The sequence below is a fragment of the Coregonus clupeaformis genome, unplaced genomic scaffold (genome assembly GCF_020615455.1).
Source record: "Coregonus clupeaformis isolate EN_2021a unplaced genomic scaffold, ASM2061545v1 scaf2758, whole genome shotgun sequence".
Lineage (NCBI taxonomy): Eukaryota > Metazoa > Chordata > Actinopteri > Salmoniformes > Salmonidae > Coregonus > Coregonus clupeaformis.
In genome coordinates, this window is record NW_025536212.1 from 24,363 (window position 1) to 45,319 (window position 20,957).

The 20,957-nt window shown below is 46.0% G+C and overlaps 1 pseudogene; it reads right to left on the reverse strand.

Annotated features, from left to right (window-relative positions):
* Nucleotides 1-2,787: 2,787 nt before the first annotated feature.
* LOC121571794 lies at nt 2,788-20,683 on the reverse strand (annotated as a pseudogene).
* Nucleotides 20,684-20,957: the final 274 nt, after the last annotated feature.

Genomic DNA, 20,957 nt, shown 5'->3' on the forward strand with positions numbered 1-20,957 from the left:
TGTAGAGTCCATGCCCAGACAAAGTAGCTATAACCCTAGCATTAGAAGTTATTGGCTGCATTCACACAGGCAGCCCAATTCTGATATTTTTTCACTAATTGGTCTTTTGACCAATCACATCAGAGCTGATCAGTCAAAAGACCAACTAGTGAAAATACTAGAATTGGGCTGCCCGTCTCAACACAGCCATAGTGGCATCAGCGCTGCAAATTATTAGTATTCATAATATTTATTTAAAATCGCCAGTTGATTACAATAGCCTACCATAGCACGTTGAGCGTCATTCCATATTAAACTGCTGAACTAACAATAGTCGAGGCTAGTCTATCCTTTATGGGAAACTGTATAAATCTACTGCAACACAAACTACTAGTCTGAATGAATGTCTATATATGTAATATTTATCAAAATGTTAAAAACCAAGAAAAGTTAAAAAACTAAACAATTTCCGATTTATTGAATGAGTCATGCATTTAGTCTCGACATGATAAAAGGTCAGTCTCTGTACCACGTGAATGAAAAGTGAAACAGAATTAGAACGCTTTAAGTGTTAGTGTTTTGATACAATGTAAAGTGGACAATATTTCTTCCCCTGTACATTCTAAATGTCTTTAGTATCAAGGTCAAGGCACTCCATATCAACCATAGTTAATTTACTGGAATAAATGCTTTGCTTGGTGTGAACCAATTCCGTCTAAAACCATGTCTCTTTCAGGAAGGCACAATGTTCAGAACTTTGAAGGCAAAAATCATACATATAGAGCAGACATCACTTTCGATTTGAAACAAGTGTGATCTATACAATACATTTCTATCTGGAGCAGTCTGAACATTGTTCTGCACTGAATATACCCCTTGGCCTCAGGGCCATCTGAATGGACAAGCATTTATCTGGTGTGACACTGGACGAAGACAAAAATTCTGCTTCTCCATGGTTCTGAATGGGGAGACATCAAAATCAACACCCAGGTTTGACTGACAGAACCCGCTCCAGCAAAGATAAATGCACTTTAGTTATTTATATAATCTTACAGAATAATGTTTGGGTTGGAATGAATGAAGGGAAAGGCAATGAAGTAGTATTTAGAGAAAAGTAAGCAGGAGTGTTAAACTGATAAAAGCACTTCCTGGGTACATGACCTGTACACCCTTGTCCCAACTGTTGCATTGATACAAGTTGTACCTCCCGTACATCAAGGCATCTGTTTGCTCACAGGAATGACTGCATTTTGGAGAGACAAGTTGTCCGTTTTTCTACACACAAAAGCCCCCCACCAACGACTTAGCTTTCAAACATAAGACATGAGCAGATAATAAGTTATCCAAGCATGTAGCTCTTGAAACCGCTCTCTTCAATACTGAATACATGCTTGTGTTTGAGACTGCAAAAAAAAAGAAGTAATATTTTAAAAATTCACATAAATCAAGGAAGTTGACTTGTGATAGCGAGCTCATACTGTTCAAAACAAGGAGAAATAAAACAGTCCAACAGACAGAGGAATGAGAGAAACACTCCCATTATTTACATAATCTGCTCAAGGACAACCCTCTCTCTGGATTGGCCCGAGTTATTCACAGGAATGCATCCGAGAGCCAACCAGAGGAACGTTTGAGCATTCTTTAAATATGCAACCTAAGTTAACATAACATACAATAATAATGTGTTAATATACACATTTCGTTAGAGATTAAAGACTAACATTAGTGGAACAGCAATGTTGAGTTTTTGCATAAATCCATTGTAATGGTTTTGTAAATTTAACCACAGGTAGCCATTTTGGTTCAACATAACTGTCATCAAGTGCATGAGGCTCATTACTACATTAATGTTCCTTCAAGTATGGTGGTTTACAGAGTGAAACTAGAAAATATCTACATGATGCATGTTGGTATGACACAGTCGGCATATTCAAATGGTAAAATGTCCTGCCCTTTCCTGATGGTTTCACATACTAGACAGACTGTTGCATGGTGCTTATTCAGTAAGGACAAGAGTCCCTAGAGAATTGAACTGTGACGATAGAGAACAGTCTCTTTTCTATTCATTGCATTTCTATCTATAACACTAAGTGCGTTACAGATGTGCTCTACTGAATGAGCCCCAGTTGTCCAAAACCCAGATTGAAATGAAACTGCACCTGCTATTAAGGATGGGAACAAAAACACATACAACCAGCAGCTTTGCTGCATGCTTGGACCCCTAATAAGAGATTAGTTGGTCCTAGTTCAATTTTCCAGTTCAAGTTTAAACATCGTTCAAAACACATAAAAACCTTGGATTAAGGAGTTGTTTTCCAGACAGATAACACTCATACACCAATGGTTGTTATAGTCCTTTTCCCCTCTCTTCGGGTTGGCTCATTCTTGATAACCACAGAACTTTCAGAGAACAAAGAAAATGTCCATTAGAAAACCTCAGCAATTGATATGTCTTGTGCTTTCGTTGTCGTTACATAGTGGTTTCTCAACTTCTCAAAGTCAATTTTGCTCTAAGAACAAAAATAAGTACATATATTATATATGTACTGCTTTGTGATGCTCTTGCACAATTGATCTACAGTTATTCATTTTTCATCCATTCTGAGAAAAGTCTTCTTGGCTCCTCTGAATATAGACCACTCCCACATTGCCCCTCCCCCTTTTCAATGAAGTACCTTCTCCGATATTGATACTTATCCTTTTCGTGTGTGATTTGAACTGTGCGTTATGCCTCGTTTTAGAACAGTCAATGCGGTAAATGTCCTATGGATAGGAGGACAAGAGGGAGAGGAGGTGCGGACTCCCCCCTCCACAAGGCCAAAACAAGGAGGGGGTAAACAGTGGTCCGTCTAAGACAAAGAACATACCGAGTTTGCAAACAGGTCCTGTAGCACTAGTCTATACACAAGTCCATTTTCCTAAATGTGCTGCTATGGCAAGCACACATGCGTGAGTCCATATGCACATGTTCACCACCATCTTTATATGTATGTTTGCTTGCTCTCCCATGTGGTTGTCCCATGTAGTAGAGTTTGGTGTCGAACTGTTCACATGATGCCGTTGGTGAAGTACTGGAAGCCGTCGTAAAGCTTGGTGGTGATGGAGCGCATGGAGCCATCCACCATCTGCTCCACCAGCACCTGTAGCTGCTCCTCCGTCAGGCTCATGTGGAAACGTTCCTTCAGGTAGCGGATGGTGCTGGAGCCATGGAAGCAGGGTAGGTGAGAGCCTGGTGGGGAGGAGGAGAGGGGAGACCCAGGGAGAGGGAGTCAGAGGAGTTGCAATCCCAAGACCACAGAGAAACCGGGCAGATAGATAATGTTTATGGAAAAACACCACAACACACTGGTCATGCTAATATACCGTTTTAGCTAACAGTACCTTGCTGCATGATCTCCACTATTTGGACCACCTTCTCCATGTGTTTGCGAGCAGCTATCAGGCCCTGGAGCATCAGCATCTTGTAGTAGTTGAACATGTCTCCATCCAGGCCTCCCATCACCTGAGAGAACCACAGACAACAGAGGTTAGTCTTTACACATAAAAAACCAACAGGTTATGCAGGCTACTGCAGCTAACCAGCAAACTCGCTAATAGCATCTTTGAACACTAACAAATGTATGCATTTATGCAGTGAACATTTTGTGAGGTTTCTAGCTAGATGTAAGTAGTTGTATGATCAATTCCACAGTGTTCTCCAGTTTACACTTATATGACAATGCAAATTCGCATGCAGTATAATTCATTTGACTCACATCCACAAATTCGCTGGTGAGCTTAAAAGCGGAGGTCTCAAAGCCCAGGTTCCTGGGCGAGCTGGACAGGATGAAGCCAAAGTCAATGTGGATTATGTGGCCCTCCGAGTCCAGGAGGATGTTTCCATTGTGTCTGGAGAAAGACAGAAAGGAGATGAGGGATAGGGGAACTGAGTAAAGGGTATAGGAATAGAGGAGAGGGTGGGATGTGGTAGTTGATATCAGACCACAAAAACTGTGTTTACACAGGCAGCCCAATTCTGACCTTCTGCCCAATTATTGGCAAAAGATCAGAATTGTGCAGCCTGTGTAAATGTAGCCAAACAGGCTCAAAGACAAAGGAAGCTAAGAGGGGAAATGGAACATGTGAGTAATGTAACGAGTGAAACTGAAGAGGGGTGAAAAGGGAGGGCTGCCCACCTGTCTTTAACCTGCAGCAGGTAGCAGATGAGACTGTAGCCGGCGCAGCTCTCCACAAAGTTGCACTGGGCGGTGAGGAAGGCCTCGGTGGTGTAGCTGCCGTGCTCCTGCAGGAAGTAGTCCAGCAGAGACAGCTGGCTCTGCTTCCTCACCTGGAGCACAGAAACAGCATTTTGTATGAAATAGCAACAGACACAGTATTCCATTAGAAAAAGCTACCGACACGGCATTCCATTAGAATTAGCAACTGACACGAAATTCCAGTGCGTGATCAACCATTACTTAGATTATCAAAATCTTTCATCCCAAGAGGTACTGGATTACATAGCTAAACAACTCGGCTTGAAGTTATTGTTAGGCAACTTTGTCATGAGATTTCAAGTGCACAATTGGGTCCATCTCATTTTCTCTGCTCACCTGGTGCAGAGAGACAGCGTTCAGCACGGGCTCGATCATCCCGCTGTCCGATGACATCACCAGGATCTTATAGGGCTTGATCCACAGGGGGGACGTGCTCCTGCTCCCAGATGGACTGGAGAGGAAAAAGGGAGTAGTGGAGCGAATTAGTGATTGAATGAATGCTAATAAGAATAAATAATTCAGAGCATTTCTGTGGAATGGGACTCTACTGTGGAGAGTCAAGTACCTGTAGCTGGCTGAGCACCTGGAAGGCCAGTAGCTCTTGCCTCAGGTCGTCCCCACACTTCACGATGACCGACAGCAGCCGCCAGTTTGGCAGGTGACCGTAAGGGGAGCCCTCCCTTATCCGCCTGAGGGATGGAGAGAGCGGAAAGAAATAGTGAGACACAGCAAATGACTTTACAATGCCACAATGTGTTGTCTTCGCTGCACTAAGTGGGACAGACATGTATCCTCGGGTGGGGGGATTGTGTATGCCCATCCATTTTGTCTCTTCTAGTAATTACACTGCTCAAAAAAATAAAGGGAACACTTAAACAACACAATGTAACTCCAAGTCAATCACACTTCTGTGAAATCAAACTGTCCACTTAGGAAGCAACACTGATTGACAATATATTTCACATGCTGTTGTGCAAATGGAATAGACAACAGGTGGAAATTATAGGCAATTAGCAAGACACCCCCAATAAAGGAGTGGTTCTGCAGGTGGTGACCACAGACCACTTCTCAGTTCCTATGCTTCCTGGCTGATGTTTTGGTAGTGGTAGCATGAGACGGAGTCTACAACCCACACAAGTGGCTCAGGTAGTGCAGCTCATCCAGGATGGCACATCAATGCGAGCTGTGGCAATAAGGTTTGCTGTGTCTGTCAGCGTAGTGTCCAGAGCATGGAGGCGCTACCAGGAGACAGGCCAGTACATCAGGAGACGTGGAGGAGGCTGTAGGAGGGCAACAACCAAGCAGCAGGACCGCTACCTCCGCCTTTGTGCAAGGAGGAGCAGGAGGAACACTGCCAGAGCACTGCAAAATGACCTCCAGCAGGCCACAAATGTGCATGTGTCTGCTCAAACGGTCAGAAACAGACTCCGTGAGGGTGGTATGAGGGCCCGACGTCCACAGGTGGGGTTTGTGCTTACAGCCCAACACCGTGCAGGACGTTTGGCATTTGCCAGAGAACACCAAGATTGGCAAATTCGCCACTGGCGCCCTGTGCTCTTCACAGATGAAAGCAGGTTCACACTGAGCACGTGACAGAGTCTGGAGACGCCGTGGAGAACGTTCTGCTGCCTGCAACATCCTCCAGCATGACCGGTTTGGCGGTGGGTCAGTCATGGTGTGGGGTGGCATTTCTTTGGGGGGCCGCACAGCCCTCCATGTGCTCGCCAGAGGTAGCCTGACTGCCATTAGGTACCGAGATGAGATCCTCAGACCCCTTGTGAGACCATATGCTGGCCCTGGGTTCCTCCTAATGCAAGACAATGCTAGACCTCATGTGGCTGGAGTGTGTCAGCAGTTCCTGCAAGAGGAAGGCATTGATGCTATGACTGAATCCAATTGAGCACATCTGGGACATCATGTCTCGCTCCATCCACCAACGCCACGTTGCACCACAGACTGTCCAGGAGTTGGCGGATGCTTTAGTCCAGGTCTGGGAGGAGATCCCTCAGGAGACCATCCCACACCTCATCAGGAGCATGCCCAGGTGTTGTAGGGAGGGCATACAGGCACGTGGAGACCACACACACACACTACTGAGCCTCATTTTGACTTGTTTTAAGGACATTACATCAAAGATGGATCAGCCTGTAGTGTGGTTTTCCACTTTAATTTTGAGGGTGACTCCAAATCCAGACCTCCATGGGTTGATACATTTGATTTCCATTGATAATTGTTGTGTGATTTTGTTGTCAGCACATTCAACTATGTAAAGAAAAAAGTATTTAATAAGATTATTTCATTCATTCAGATCTAGGATGTGTTATTTTAGTGTTCCCTTAATTTTTTTGAGCAGTGTATATTTCTATGTACCAATCACCCACCTGACTTTCTCCTGCCAGGGCTCCTTGAGCGCCACAGCGGACGGGTCCTCCGGATCTTTCCGGAACGTTGTGGGGGTGTGGGCCAGGTTCTCTGATAGACGTCGCCTAAGACAAAAGAAACATGCGGTTGTAAAACAGCTATCCAGACCAAAACTCTATAACAAGAAAGTCTTAAAGACAAACTACAAGCTAGCAGGGCAATTCTGTCAGGCAGTGACCCTGTACCTGATGTCGCCAGCGGCGATGAAGACAGGCTCCTTGCTCTCCGTGCTGGTGATGCTGTCCACAGAGAACTGGGAGATGTTGTCACTGCTACTGGTGTGGCCTTCTGGGAGCTGGAAACCATAGAAGGACCCCAGAGTTAAAAGTACATTCAAATCTGATTCACCTCCTCCTTCCCCAACAACCTAGTCATCAAAATGTGACTTAAAGTCAGACGGTGCCACCATGTGGTTGCCATGGGTACCCACCTCCACTTCCAACTTGCCGATGTCATCCACGGCCCAGGCCTCGTCGTCGTTGTCGTAGTTGGGCACGGTGGAGAAACTGCCGGCGCGCTGCTCGGCTGTGATGCCAACGCACTCCGGGAGGAGGTTGTCCACAGAGCGGGCGCTGCGGATGCATGTCTCCGGGATGCGCAGGGGAATGCCGGACGTCTCGAACCTCTCGCACTCCAGCACCTCCACGTAGATGATGTACGGGGCCTGAGAGGAAGGGGAGAATGAAGAGGTCACTGGAGTTCTAGACCTATTTTTGTAAGGTACATTTATGCAGGAAGTCCCATTGACAAAGAGCATTGGGGCCCACTCCATCTAAACTCCAGGCTCCTCAGGAAATAAATAACAAACGAACAAATGAGTTAACTAATTAATCGTGTCAAACTACTAGGCATTCTGGTCACCTTGTTTTTGGAGCCTGTTGTGTGTGTGTACCTCCTTATACATGTGTATTACAACAAGTTGCCTCACCTTATCTTTGGAGTTGAGCACCACGGCCTGTGTGTGGGGGAATGCGCACCACGTGGTGGTCGAAGGCTGCAGTGGGCAGCCAGACGCGGGCTGGCAGCTTGTGGTTGAGCTGTGACAGCTCTGAGATGAGCTGCCAGGTCTTCTGCTCCTTGGTGGGCAGCGTGGCCAGCCGCTTTCCGATGCCCATCAGAGACTTGATGAACTCCCTCTGCAGCGTCAGGCGCAACGGCTACAGAGAGGAGGAGCGAGGTTAGGAGGAGGAGAGCTGGTTAGAATCTAGATCAAGACAGATGTCTTTTTGTGTTCTGAAGACATTTACAACAAGCTACAGCAAATAACAAGTGGCACATCTTTTTTTTAGGGTCCTTCCTTGAATGACTGCACACACAAAAAAAAAAAAAAGAGGCTGAGAAAGGAGGGAGGAAGATGGGTATGATGGGAATTGAAAGAAGGATGTTTTAGGAGCGGAATCTGAAGAGAAAACCAAGGGGAGGTATAAGACTAAGAATGCATGGGCACAGGGAGAAAGAAGCAAATAAATTAAATTCTGTCAACCCATTGCAGTACCACATACCAGCACCAGAGATCAGTACCACAATGGTTAAAATGAGAGACTTGAGCGAAACCCAGATACCAAACAAGCTCTTGGGCCTTGGAGATGTTTAGTCAACTTATGGTGTCCAATATCTTCATATTTAAAGTATGAGCAATATTCAATACCATTATAGTAGGTCAAAGTACAAATCTAGGAAGTCCTTTGTTCTACAGTCCACCATTAAGGCTACTTTGAAATTAGATAACAACTCAATCATAAGGTTACTATATAAAAAAAGTACTTACATTTTGTTTTGTTATGGAAACAAGTTCCAATTAAGTAGGCTAACATATGGGACAGTTAACATTTTTGTTAAAATACTTAACACACAAGAAAAAAAGGTTAATTTGTTAGTTCTTAGTTAAAGGTAGACTCAGTGAAATGTATGTTGCCACGAGCAGCACCGCAGATATTGAGATGAGCGAGATAAAATACTTTGCTCACACAGTCGCACTGTTACAGCATGGTAGCCAAGGGACCAAAACAGCGGAGAAGTTGAGCCTCGCACTTCAACGCTCTTAGTTGTTGTGGAAATTGACCCACTATGCTGTTTACTTTCTGCATCTACGTCATCCCACTGAGTCTACCTTTAATACCAGGTAGGCCAATTTTTGCCACATGAACTACTGCCAGTGGTGTATTTGTTGCTTAGGACTACCATGTAAAATGTGTAAACGTGTGTAATTATGACTGACTTTGACTGACTCTCCTTCAGTAAAGGTTACTCCAGGTGTCTTTACATTTAGCTGAGTCTCCCCATTCCAAAACTCCCAGAAGCATTTTTCAAAAACATGAAGCAAGTTATCCGATTACAGAGAGAAAAACAACCCAAGGGGTTGAGACCATTGCACTTCATGCCAATGTCCATACTTTTATACCACAAAGAAATCATGCCCAATGCATACATGTGCTAGTTGGTGTGGACATTGAAACAGAGCCTAGAGGTGGCGTTGACACACAGATTAGGGCTAGGGCTGTTGCGGTGACCTTATTACCGCCAGTCACGAGTCGTGACCGCAGTTAAATTCCCGTTGGTAAAGGTAATCCCAATCCAAAACTGCGCAAATGAACGGTGCTGATGGATAGCCTACCAAACTTGCTAATGGCCTGGAACTCAGTGCTCTATTGTCCCTCTAATCACATCATGATTTAATTTGAATAATCTGAATGATGAGGACAAATAATTATGGGAGTTACAGTTCCTGTTCCGAAATGGACACGGGAAAGCCCCGGACCCAATATGCATACATTTTTAAAACCTCTCCCGAAAGGACAACTGGTCTGATCCGAGTGAGGGAAGCAGCAGAAAAGCCAATTGTTTTGCTACTTTATTCAACCGGACCCATGGGAGGGGAGAGAGCGAGAGCGAGGCTGTGGGAGTGGAGGCCGTTCGGTGTGTGTGTGAATGTATGAGTAAGCACCATGAGCCTGAGAGAGAGACCGCAACCACTGTTAACTTCTTGGTAGTTATTTATCATCCAATCCGATTATTCAGTACCTGTCTTGACTGTATCAAACTGAGAGAAGCTAGCTAACTCGGCTAATTGAGCCTAGCCATAACATTACTGCGCTTTTCACCGTCCTACCGTTAGCCTACACATAACTCCACTCAGACTATAGCGTAAATAGCAGCATACCCGTTGGCTTTTGGTCGTTGTAGCCTCTCATTTCACTTTTAATTCCATCTTCCATTGATTAGATCTCCCCCTCTCCAAATCATCAATATATAGAGTTGCATCATGCAGCCCTTTATGTTTTGATTTCTAAGACATTCCCTGGTTTATAAGCCTATCACAACTAAATCAATAATGGATTTTATTGTGATGGCTATATTAAAAATGTACTTTGACTTTTTAAAATCTAGATGTTCCAAAAGCGCGCTAAACATGTTTATGTTAATTAACGGTCAATTACCGTGAGACCGGCAGTCATTTGCATGACAATTACCGCCTGCCAAAATTTCATGACCGCCACAGCCCTAGTTAGGCCTATTCAAAACCACAGATTTTCCAGGTCGAGGAACCTGTATTTCATAGCATTTCCTTGGTCTTTTTGTGTTGACAGGCAAACCAAGCAGCTTCCTTAGCATTCTACTTTTGTAGTCAAATGTCAAAATGCCTTTCCTGTGAAGAAGTGTATTTTCTGGATCATGACCAAACGTCATGACTTCCTGACATTACTTCCAGAGTGGACAGGACGTTCTGTTGAGGAAGGGTCCCCGAGTGTTACTGGGATCGGATTTCCCTATTCAAAACAACTGATTCTGGACCCATGCTTAACGAGGCAAAATAATTGGTGTTCCAAGTGGCTGGGTAACACTTCCCAAAATGTAATTCATAGATTTGAAAAGGTAGAGTGGATATCTGCTCTATCATATAGAGTCGAGTCCTGTTAGGGCTGGCACAATTACCGTATATATTTTTTTATTTTACCTTTATTTAACTAGGCAAGTCAGTTAAGAACATATTCTTATTTACAATGACGGCCTACACCAGCCAAACCCAGACGACGCTGGGCCAATTCTGCACCGCCCTATGGGACTCCCAATCACGGCAAGTTGTGATACAGCCTGGAATCGAACCAGGGGGTCTGTAGTGACGCCTCAAGCGCTGAGATGCAGTGCCTTAGACAACTGCGCCACTCGGTTATGGATGAAGCCGGCACGAAAATAAAATAACCCGTCTTTTTTTTTGTGGAACAACTGTTCATGGACTCAACAACATGATGAAACTTTGCTCCTTGCTGAAACAAGCAAGGTGTTGTAGCAAACGAGTCTTCTGCTCTATTGCACTCCATTGTAAAGTGCAAGGGTGACAATATACACTACATTACCAAAAGTATGTAGACACCTGCTTGTCAAATATCTCATTACAAAATCGTGGGCATGTTGGAAGATGTTGGAACATTGCTGCGGGTACTTGCTTCTACTCAACCACAAGAGCATTCGTGAGGTCGGGCACTGATGTTGGGCGATTAGGCCTGGCTCGCAGTCAGCATTCCAATTCATCCCAAAGGTGTTCGATGGGGTTGAGGACAGGGCTCTGTGCAGGCCAGTCAAGTTCTTCCACACCGATCTCAACAAACCATTTCTGTACGGACCTCGCTTTGTGCACAGGGGCATTGTCATGCTGAAACAGGAAAGGGCCTTCCCCAAACTGTTGCCACAAAGTTGGAAGCACAGAATCGTCTAGAATGTCATTGTATGCTGTAGCGTTAAGATTTCCCTTCACTGGAACTAAAGGGCTTAGCCCGAACCATGAAAAACAGCCCCAGACCATTATTCATCCTCCACCAAACTTTACAGTTGGCACTATGCATTTGGGCAGGTAGCGTTCTCCTGGCATCCGCCAAACCTAGATTAGTCCGTCGGACTGCCAAATGGTGAAGCATGATTCATCACTCCAGAGAACGCGTTTCCACTGCTCCAGAGTCCAATGGCGGTGAGCTTTACACCACTCCAGCCGACACTTGGCATTGCGTATGGTGATCTTAGGCTTGTGTGCAGCTGCTCGGCCATGGAAACCCACTTCACGTTGCTTCCAGAGGCAGTTTGGAACCCGAAGACAGACGATTTTTATGCGCCATGCGCTTCAGCACTCGCCGGTCTCGTTCGGTGAGCTTGTGTGGCCTACCACTTTGCGGCTGAGCCGTTGTTGCTCCTAGACGTTTCCACTTCACAATAACAGTACTTAGAGTTCACCGGGGAAGCTCTAGCAGGGCAGGAATTTGACAAACTGACTTGTTGGAAAGGTGGCATCCTATGACGGTGCCACGTAGAAAGTCACTGAGCTCTTCAGTAAGGTAATTCTACTGCCATGGTTTGTCTATGGAGATCACATGGCTGTGCTAAATTTTATACACCTGTCAGCAACAGCTGTGGCTGAAATAGCCAAATCCACTAATTTGAAGGGGTGTCCACATACTTTTGTATATATAGTGTATTTGACCGCAACTGGATCCAAATAACTGAAAATGTAATTCTCATGCTGATTAGATTTTCAAATATGTAATGCATTTCAGGAGTCTAGCCTAAAATGAGCAATTAGCTGTAGGATACTTTCCGGAATGTACCTGTATAGACAGTAACTGCTCACCCAATAGACATGTAACCAAAGTACACGTTGCTGATGACAACTGCCTTGGGGATAGAGTCGACAGGGAGACCGAGCCTGAGGCTTGGGTTACCTGCAGAACACAACAAGGTGTGGCAGAAATGCATTTTCTCTGTGTGCATGTACGTCAGCAGTAGAGCAGACGTCCTTTGCACTTGTTGTCCAGGTGATTGTTGAACACAGGGCGACGTGTTAGAATACCATTTTGTAAGGGCGGAGCTAAAATCGGGTGACAACGCATAGCTCCTCTGTACTAGCCTATCTGATAAGGAAGTCAGTCTAAAGACCTACAACTGATTTTACAGCAGTCAAATCAATGTTGAGGCATTTGCCTGCCACCGAACGTCTTTATGTTCAAGTGAATAAGGCCCGACATTGATGCTTGACCGAACGGATAAGTAAAAAATAATAATAAATCACGCTAAAAATCACAAAAATCAAACAATTATGCTACCCCAATCAGAATTTGATCAAAGTGTCCTCTGTTATTGTAGGCCTACAGGCACGAGTGGTCTTTCAATCATGCAGTCGCAAGATGTGTTTTTGAGATCAAAGCGAGACTAGCTCCACGTGAACATGTTGATATTGATTGCTAGTTAGTGAGCTATTTACCCAGTTATAGCCAATTTTTGGTCAGCAATGAAAATCTTGGAAAAGTCATGGTGTGTCCATCACCTGCATGTGTTCAAGTGGGCAGTTGCCAGAGGAGAGAGGGGGTGAGAGACATTGCGCAGCAGGTAAAATAATGATTTCGCCTATAGACTAACTAGATAGCCATTTCAAAACATAGTGAGTGGCTGGTTCTCGCTAGTTAACTATTAGCATGTATTAATGTCATTGTCATGTCAGATGTCCTATATCCAGATAAACTTTCCACCGGCACTCACGTATAACCGCAAATGGCCGACATGCAGTTGATACAGGTGTGTTGATGAAACCAATATTGCATACTCCGGTTGTAAAACAGTCTCTCAAACGCTCAGAATTTGCTAGGATTCTCCTCTATTCAATACTGGCCATGTAATTCTGACATATATATACACACACACACTACTGTTCAAAAGTTTGGGGTCACTTAGAAATGTCCTTGTTTTCAAAAGAAAAGCAATTTTTTTGTCCATTAAAATAACATCAAATTGATCAGAAATACAGTGTAATACGCGCTTTCTATTCTGGTTAGAGCGCTGTTCTGTGAAGGGAGTAGTACACAGCGTTGTACAAGATCTTCAGTTTCTTGGCATTTCTCGCATGGAATAGCCTTCATTCTCAGAACAAGAATAGACTGACGAGTTTCAGAAGAAAGTTGTTTGTTTCTGGCCATTTTGAGCCTGTAATCGAACCCACAATTGCTGATGCTCCAGATACTCAACTAGTCTCAAGAAGGCCAGTTTTATTGCTCCTTTAAAATCAGCACAACAGTTTTCAGCTGTGCTAAATAATTGCAAAAGGGTTTTCTAATGATCAATTAGCCTTTTAAAATGATAAACTTGGATTAGCAAACACAACGTGCCATTGGAACACAGGACAGATGGTTGCTGATAATGGGCCTCTGTACGCCTATGTAGATATTCCATTAAAAATCTGCCGTTTCCAGCTACAACATTAACAATGTCTACACTGTATTTCTGATCAATTTGATGTTATTTGAAAAATGGACAAAGAAAATGCTTTTCTTTCAAAAACAAGGACATTTCTAAGTGACCCCAAACTTTTGAACGGTAGTGTATATAGAAACAGAAATAATTAGTGTAAAGCGACAGCTGCATCTGTAGTTAAACCCCTCATGTATGTTTCCATTGAATCCCACTCTGGGGGGAAAATGGTGCTATCTGAATCCACCACAGTGCCCCAGCCCGGCGGCTATGTTGCCAAGACGACGCGAGGTGGGCAGGAAGAGGGAAGTAGTGAGGCGGAGAGGGCATACCTGGGCACTGACAGCTGAGCCCAGACTGTAAACAAAAAAGGGCTGTAATGCAACACCCACCCAATCTGCACTGCGGGGGTGGTCCCACTCACATTACAGCGCGGCTCAAAATTGTGGACATATTTCACAGCATTCTTCTTCCTCTTCACTGTGATTGGTGCCTCTTGGTTTTTCCTCACTGTTGCAATCCAGCCAGAGGCCAAGTAAAAAGATCAAAACAAAATTAGTCAGGTCAGTCCTTAGGCCAATAACCAGGACTAACAAGATGGCGTGTGAAGCCTTATCAATAAGGACTATCAGTACAGTATTTATTATCAAAGCAAAATGGACTGCTTGGCATCCAACTAGTGATCACTGTGTACTAGTAGCTAGCTAGCTAGCTAGCGGGTAGCTACTGGTAACGTTTATTGGTAATTATCTGTTTAGTGCAATGGTGGAGAGTGGTTTCCAATGTTAATGTGCTAGCTAATGTGCTAGCTAGCCAACGTTTAATTTTTTTGCTGCGTTATGAAAGGAACTAGACACGGACATGAATTATCTGTTTAGTGTGTTAACACACTCTTGGTATGCTAGCTAGCTAGCGGGTAGCTACTGGTAACGTTTATTGGTAATTATCTGTTTAGTGCAACGGTGGAGAGTTGTTTCCAATGTTAATGTGCTAGCTAGCCAACGTTTAATTTTTGCTGCGTTATGAAAGGAACTAGACACGGACATGAATTATCTGTTTAGTGTGTTAACACACTCTTGGTAGTTTGTTGTAACCAAGTATTGGTGCTAAACTGTGTGTTATTGGATGCTAGCATGCTAGTTAGCTATGGCGTCATAGCTAGGCATCGTGGGCTGTTGTGGGTAGTTACTGTGGGTTGGCATTGTTTTTCGGCGGTGCCGGGGGTAGCACGAAGCTAGCTAGCTAGCCGTTCTTCAAACAAGGTCAACACAGTGGCCATTGCTAGCTAGCCAACAGACACGGACACGAATTATCTGCTTAGTGTGTTAACACACTATTGGTGGTTTGTTGTGACCAAGTGTTGGTGCTAAACTGTGTGTTTTTGGATGCTAGCATGCTAGTTAGCTATGGTGTCATAGTTAGCTAGCTGAATAAAGTGGGTTGAGTCTATTCCTTTAAACATTGAACCGCTGTGGTTCACAACAATTCTGATTTCTAAAGGTGGAAGTTGGTAGAGTTTTTGTTCGGGTGGTTCAGTGAAACAATTATAGTTTCTGAGGTAGAAGTTTTTGGTGAGGGAGGCCCTGCTCTCTACTCTCCCAGATGTTTAGTTCATTTCATTCCGATCTCCTCTGCATTATTGTAGCCATTTGCTACAGCCTGTCAACTATGCCTCTGCCTATCCCTGTTCTCTCCTCTCTGCACAGGCTACACAAACGCCCCCACACCGCGTGGCTGCTGCCTCTCTAACCTGGTGGTCCCTGCACGCACCCCCACACCTGGAGTTCCAGGTCTCAGGCAGCCTCTGGAACTGCCGTTCTGCTGCCAACAAAGCTGACTTCATCCCAGCCTATGCTAATCTCCAGTCCCTCGACTTCCTGGCGCTGACGGAAACATGGATTACCACTGAAAACACTGCTACTCCTACTGCTCTCTCCTCGTCTGACCATGTGTTCTCGCATACCCCGAGAGCATCTGGTCAGAGGGGTGGTGGCACAGGAATCCTCATCTCTCCCAAGTGGACATTCTCAATTTTTCCCCTAACCCATCTGTCTATCTCCTCATTTGAATTCCATGCTGTCACAGTCACTAGCCCATTTAAGCTTAATATCCTTGTCATCTATCGCCCTCCAGGTTCCCTTGGAGAGTTCATCAATGAGCTTGACGCCTTGATAAGTTCCTTTCCTGAGGATGGCTCACCCCTCACAGTTTTGGGGGATTTCAACCTCCCTATGTCCACATTTGACTCATTTCTCTCTGCCTCCTTCTTTCCACTCCTCTCCTCTTTTGACCTCACCCTCTCACCGTCCCCCTACTCACAAGGCAGGCAATACGCTTGACCTCATCTTTACTAGATGCTGCTCTTCTACTAATCTCACTGCAACTCCCCTCCATGTCTCCGACCACTACTTTGTTTCCTTTTCTCTCTCGCTCTCCTCCCACACTACTCACTCTGCCCCTACACAGATGGTAATGCGCCGCCGCAACCTTCGCTCTCTCTCTCCCACTACTCTCTCCTCTTCCATCCTATCATCTCTTCCCTCTGCTCAATCCTTCTCCCTCCAATCTCCTGATTCTGCCTCCTCAACCCTCCTCTCCTCCCTTTCTGCATCCTTTGACTCTCTGTGTCCCCTATCCTCCCGGCCGGCTCGGTCCTCCCCTCCAGCTCCGTGGCTTGATGACTCATTGCGAGCTCACAGAACAGAGCTCCGGGCAGCGGAGCGGAAATGGAAGAAAACTAAACTCCCTGCCGACCTGGCATCTTTTCACTCCCTCCTCTCTACATTTTCTTCATCTGTTTCTGCTGCTAAGGCCACTTTCTACCACTCTAAATTCCAAGCATCTGCCTCTAACCCTAGGAAGCTCTTTGCCACATTTTCCTCCCTGCTGAATCCTCCCCCCTCCCCCCTCTCTCTGTGGATGACTTCGTCAACCACTTTGAAAAAGAAGGTTGACGACATTCGATCCTCGTTTGTTAAGTCTAATGACACTGCTGGTCCTACTCACACTGCCCTACCCTATGCTTTGACTTCTTTCTCCCCTCTCTCTCCAGATAAAATCCTGCGACTTGTGACTGCAGGCCGCCCAACAACCTGCCCGCTTGACCCCATCCCCTCCTCTCTTCTCCAGACCATCTCCGGTGACCTTCTCCCCTACCTCACCTCGCTGATCAACTCATCCTTGACCGCTGGCCATGTCCCTTCCGTCTTCAAGAGAGCGAGAGTTGCTCCCCTTCTCAAAAAACCAACACTCGATCCCACTGATGTCAACAACTACAGACCAGTATCCCTTCTTTCTTTTCTTTCCAAAACTATTGAGCGTGCCGTCTTTAGCCAACTCTCTTGCTATCTCTCTCAGAATGACCTTCTTGATCCAAACCAGTCAGGTTTCAGGACTGGTCATTCAACTGAGACTGCTCTTCTCTGTGTCACGGAGGCTCTCCGCACTGCTAAAGCTAACTCTCTCTCCTCTGCTCTTGTCCTTCTAGACCTGTCTGCTGCCTTTGATACTGTGAACCATCAGATCCTCCTCTCCACCCTCTCCGAGCTGGGCATCTCCGGCGCGGCTCACTCCTGGTTGCGTCCTACCTGACCGGTCGCTCCTACCAAGTGGCGTGGCGAGAAGCTGTCTCCGCACCACGTGCTCTCACCACTGGTGTCCCCCAGGGCTCAGTTCTAGGCCCTCTCCTTTTCTCCCTATACACCAAGTCACTTGGCTCTGTCATATCCTCACATGGCCTCTCCTATCATTGCTACGCTGACGATACACAACTAATCTTCTCCTTTCCCCCCTTCTGATAACCAGGTGGCGAATCGCATCTCTGCATGTCTGGCAGACATATCAGTATGGATGACGGATCACCACCTCAAGCTGAACCCTGGCAAGACGGAGCTGCTCTTCCTCCCGGGGAAGGACTGCCCGTTCCATGATCTCGCCATCACGGTTGACAACTCCGCTGTGTCCTCCTCCCAGAGTGCGAAGAGCCTAGGCGTGACCCTGGACAACACCCTGTCGTTCTCCGCCAACATCAAGGCGGTGACCCGCTCCTGCAGGTTCATGCTCTACAACATTCGGAGAGTACGACCCTGCCTTACACAGGAAGCGGCACAGGTCCTAATCCAGGCACTTGTCATCTCCCGTCTGGACTACTGCAACTCGCTGTTGGCTGGCCTCCCTGCCTGTGCCATTAAACCCCTACAACTCATCCAGAATGCCGCAGCCCGTCTGGTGTTCAACCTTCCCAAGTTCTCTCACGTCACCCCCCTCCTCCGCACACTCCACTGGCTTCCAGTTGAAGCTCGCATCCGCTACAAGACCATGGTGCTTGCCTATGGAGCAGTGAGGGGAACGGCACCTCTGTACCTTCGGGCTCTGATCAGTCCCTACACCCAAACGAGGGCATTGCGTTCATCCACCTCTGGCCTGCTGGCTCCCTTCCTCTGCGGAAGCATAGTTCCCGCTCAGCCCAGTCAAAACTGTTCGCTGCTCTGGCACCCCAATGGTGGAACAAGCTCCCTCACGACGCCAGGACAGCGGAGTCACTCACCACCTTCCGGAGACATTTGAAACCCCACCTCTCTAAGGAATACCTGGGATAGGATAAAGTAATCCTTCTACCCCCCCAAAAAAAAATTGTAAAGTGGTTATCCCACTGGCTATAGGGTCGCTCTGGATAAGAGCGTCTGCTAAATGACGTAAATGTGCCCTTGAGCAAGGCACTTAACCCTAATTGCTCCTGTAAGAGCGTCTGCTACATGACTAAAATGTAAATGTAAATGTAAATGTACTAATATCACAGAGTTTCTAAACCCAGAGGCGCAACACGCGAGACTTCCCATAATGCTTGCGAAGCAGACTCAGCAGACCAGACCAGGGTTTGGTAAGTTAATGGGAGAAGTGAAAAATGTATTCTTAGTTGTTAAGTTTCTCGAAATCTAAATGCAACACAGATTCAAGCTAGGCTTAAGTAGCGGAAACTGTCATTACTACAACCTCATGAAAGTGACAGGTTTTTATTTGACAAAAACTTTGATATAAAGTTGTTTTTGTTGAAAATAAAAACCTGTCACTTTCATGAGGTTGTAGTAATGACAGTTTCCGCTACTTAAGCCTAGCTTGAATCTATGTGCTTTTGATTTGACGGCCTGCACGACCGTTAAACCCGACGATGTGTTTCTGCACATGAGCTTAGCTAGCTAACGTTGCCAAAACATCACCTACAAGCGTGATCGGGGATTTCTATTGGAGAAGCAGTTTCTGCCCATCTTTGCTAATACATCCTAAAGAGCAAAGTCAATAAAGCGAAGTGCCCTTGAACTCCTTTGGGCTGTTGGTTGCATTCTGTGGATTGTTAATGTGCTCCACCTGCCCTACAGGATTCTTCACAGCACAGACACAGATTAAACAGGGATCACTGGCCACAACAACATCAGCAGGGAGGTTTGATGCAGGCATACGTGGGGAAGGGAAGGGAGGAAAACAGAGTGAGGGAGAGCGAAAGAGAAGGAGAGGAGATTAGCTGAGAGAGGGATGGGTAGAGGATTTTTAAAAAGGATGACAAAAACAGGCACAAAAAACAGAATAGAGAGAGACTAGAGGTGAGAGGAAACATTGGTAGTAGGGAGAAAATGCATAACACAGCAAGATGCCTGGGAGAGTCCAAGAAAGCGTTGAACGAGGGGAGAGGGACCATCTTTCTGCTATAGTTCAGGACCTTGTCCCATCTAAAACTACCCAATTTGATTTCTCATAAAATAACTGATCCCCTGATGAGAGAGAGAGAGGACTGACAGAAGGTTGCAAGCCAGACAATCAGTGAGACCGAGAGAAAGGCCAGACAAGAGGAAGCAGAAAACTTCCACCAGAACCATATCGCTCGTCAACACTGACACAAATCCTGCCCCAACACAAACATGCTCACAATAGCATCTGCTAAACAATCCAATGTCTGCAATGATAGAAAGTGACCAATTTTTTCACCAAGCTCTCCATTCGAGAGGGACCCACCCTCAACCTCATGACACCAGCTGCAGAGCAATCTGGCTGAGAAGTCCAGCCAAAAAGGAGAGGGAGGACACTGCACGCCCAAAACAATAGGGGAGGGAACTCTGGAGATGTGGGACAGATGCTACCTAACCCCACCCCCCTTCTTTATTAGTTAGACTGAGGGTAGTCTGGCTAGACCATAGAAAGAGCTGGAATAACGCTCCTCAATGTCCAAAACTCGTACTCCTGGGCTCCCAAAGAATGTTCAATTTTGACAGAACAGTTTTTGCACAAGTAATATTATTGTGAGACATGGAAGACGAGCCTGCAAGTCGCAAGCAAACGCTGCACCTGCGAATAATAAAAAGTATTGCTGACTCAGCACACTCCAGCATGGCTGATCCAAGTTTCCCTTGCTGAATCCCACAGTGTTCTGTAGGACAACCATTTACTACTGACACACAGATGGAGAAAAACTTGGTATTCAGGTTACTCAGGGTTTCCTGTGCTTTATCATCCATAGGGACTATAAAAGAGAACATGTATGCAACAGGCCTACTATTAAAGATTAAAAACGTACAAAGACATTCTATACTCTACAACTCTGATCCCACTCTCCCTTCCCTCTTTTTGTATGACAAAATATGTTAAAAAAGGTACTCACCTCATCGTAGCCGCTTTCCACCTTGGGGTTGCTGGCTGTTCTCCTGAGGCTACTCCCCAGGCTTGTGCAATGCGTGGCGTCCGACTTGGATCGCTGATGTGTCCGCTTGGAAGGCGAGAGGTAGGCATCGGCAGGGATGATTTGGCTGTCGGGGGGCCGGGGGCGGCTCCACGGTGTGCCGCTGGTGGTGTCGAATGTGGGCAACGTCCCGCAGCCCAGGGCTGGCGTCCGCAGCACCCGGCGGGACCCACACCTTTAGAAGCTGAGTGGGGCTTTAGTTCGTCTGAGAGGATTAGCTTGCGCAGCTTGGTGCCGCGCGAGTGGCGCTGGGTAGAGATGTGCATGTCGGAGGAGTAGGCGCCGAGCAGCCATGCCGTCTGCAGGGAGAAGGCAATGCTCTGGCGGCAGCGGTGCACCACGTAGGG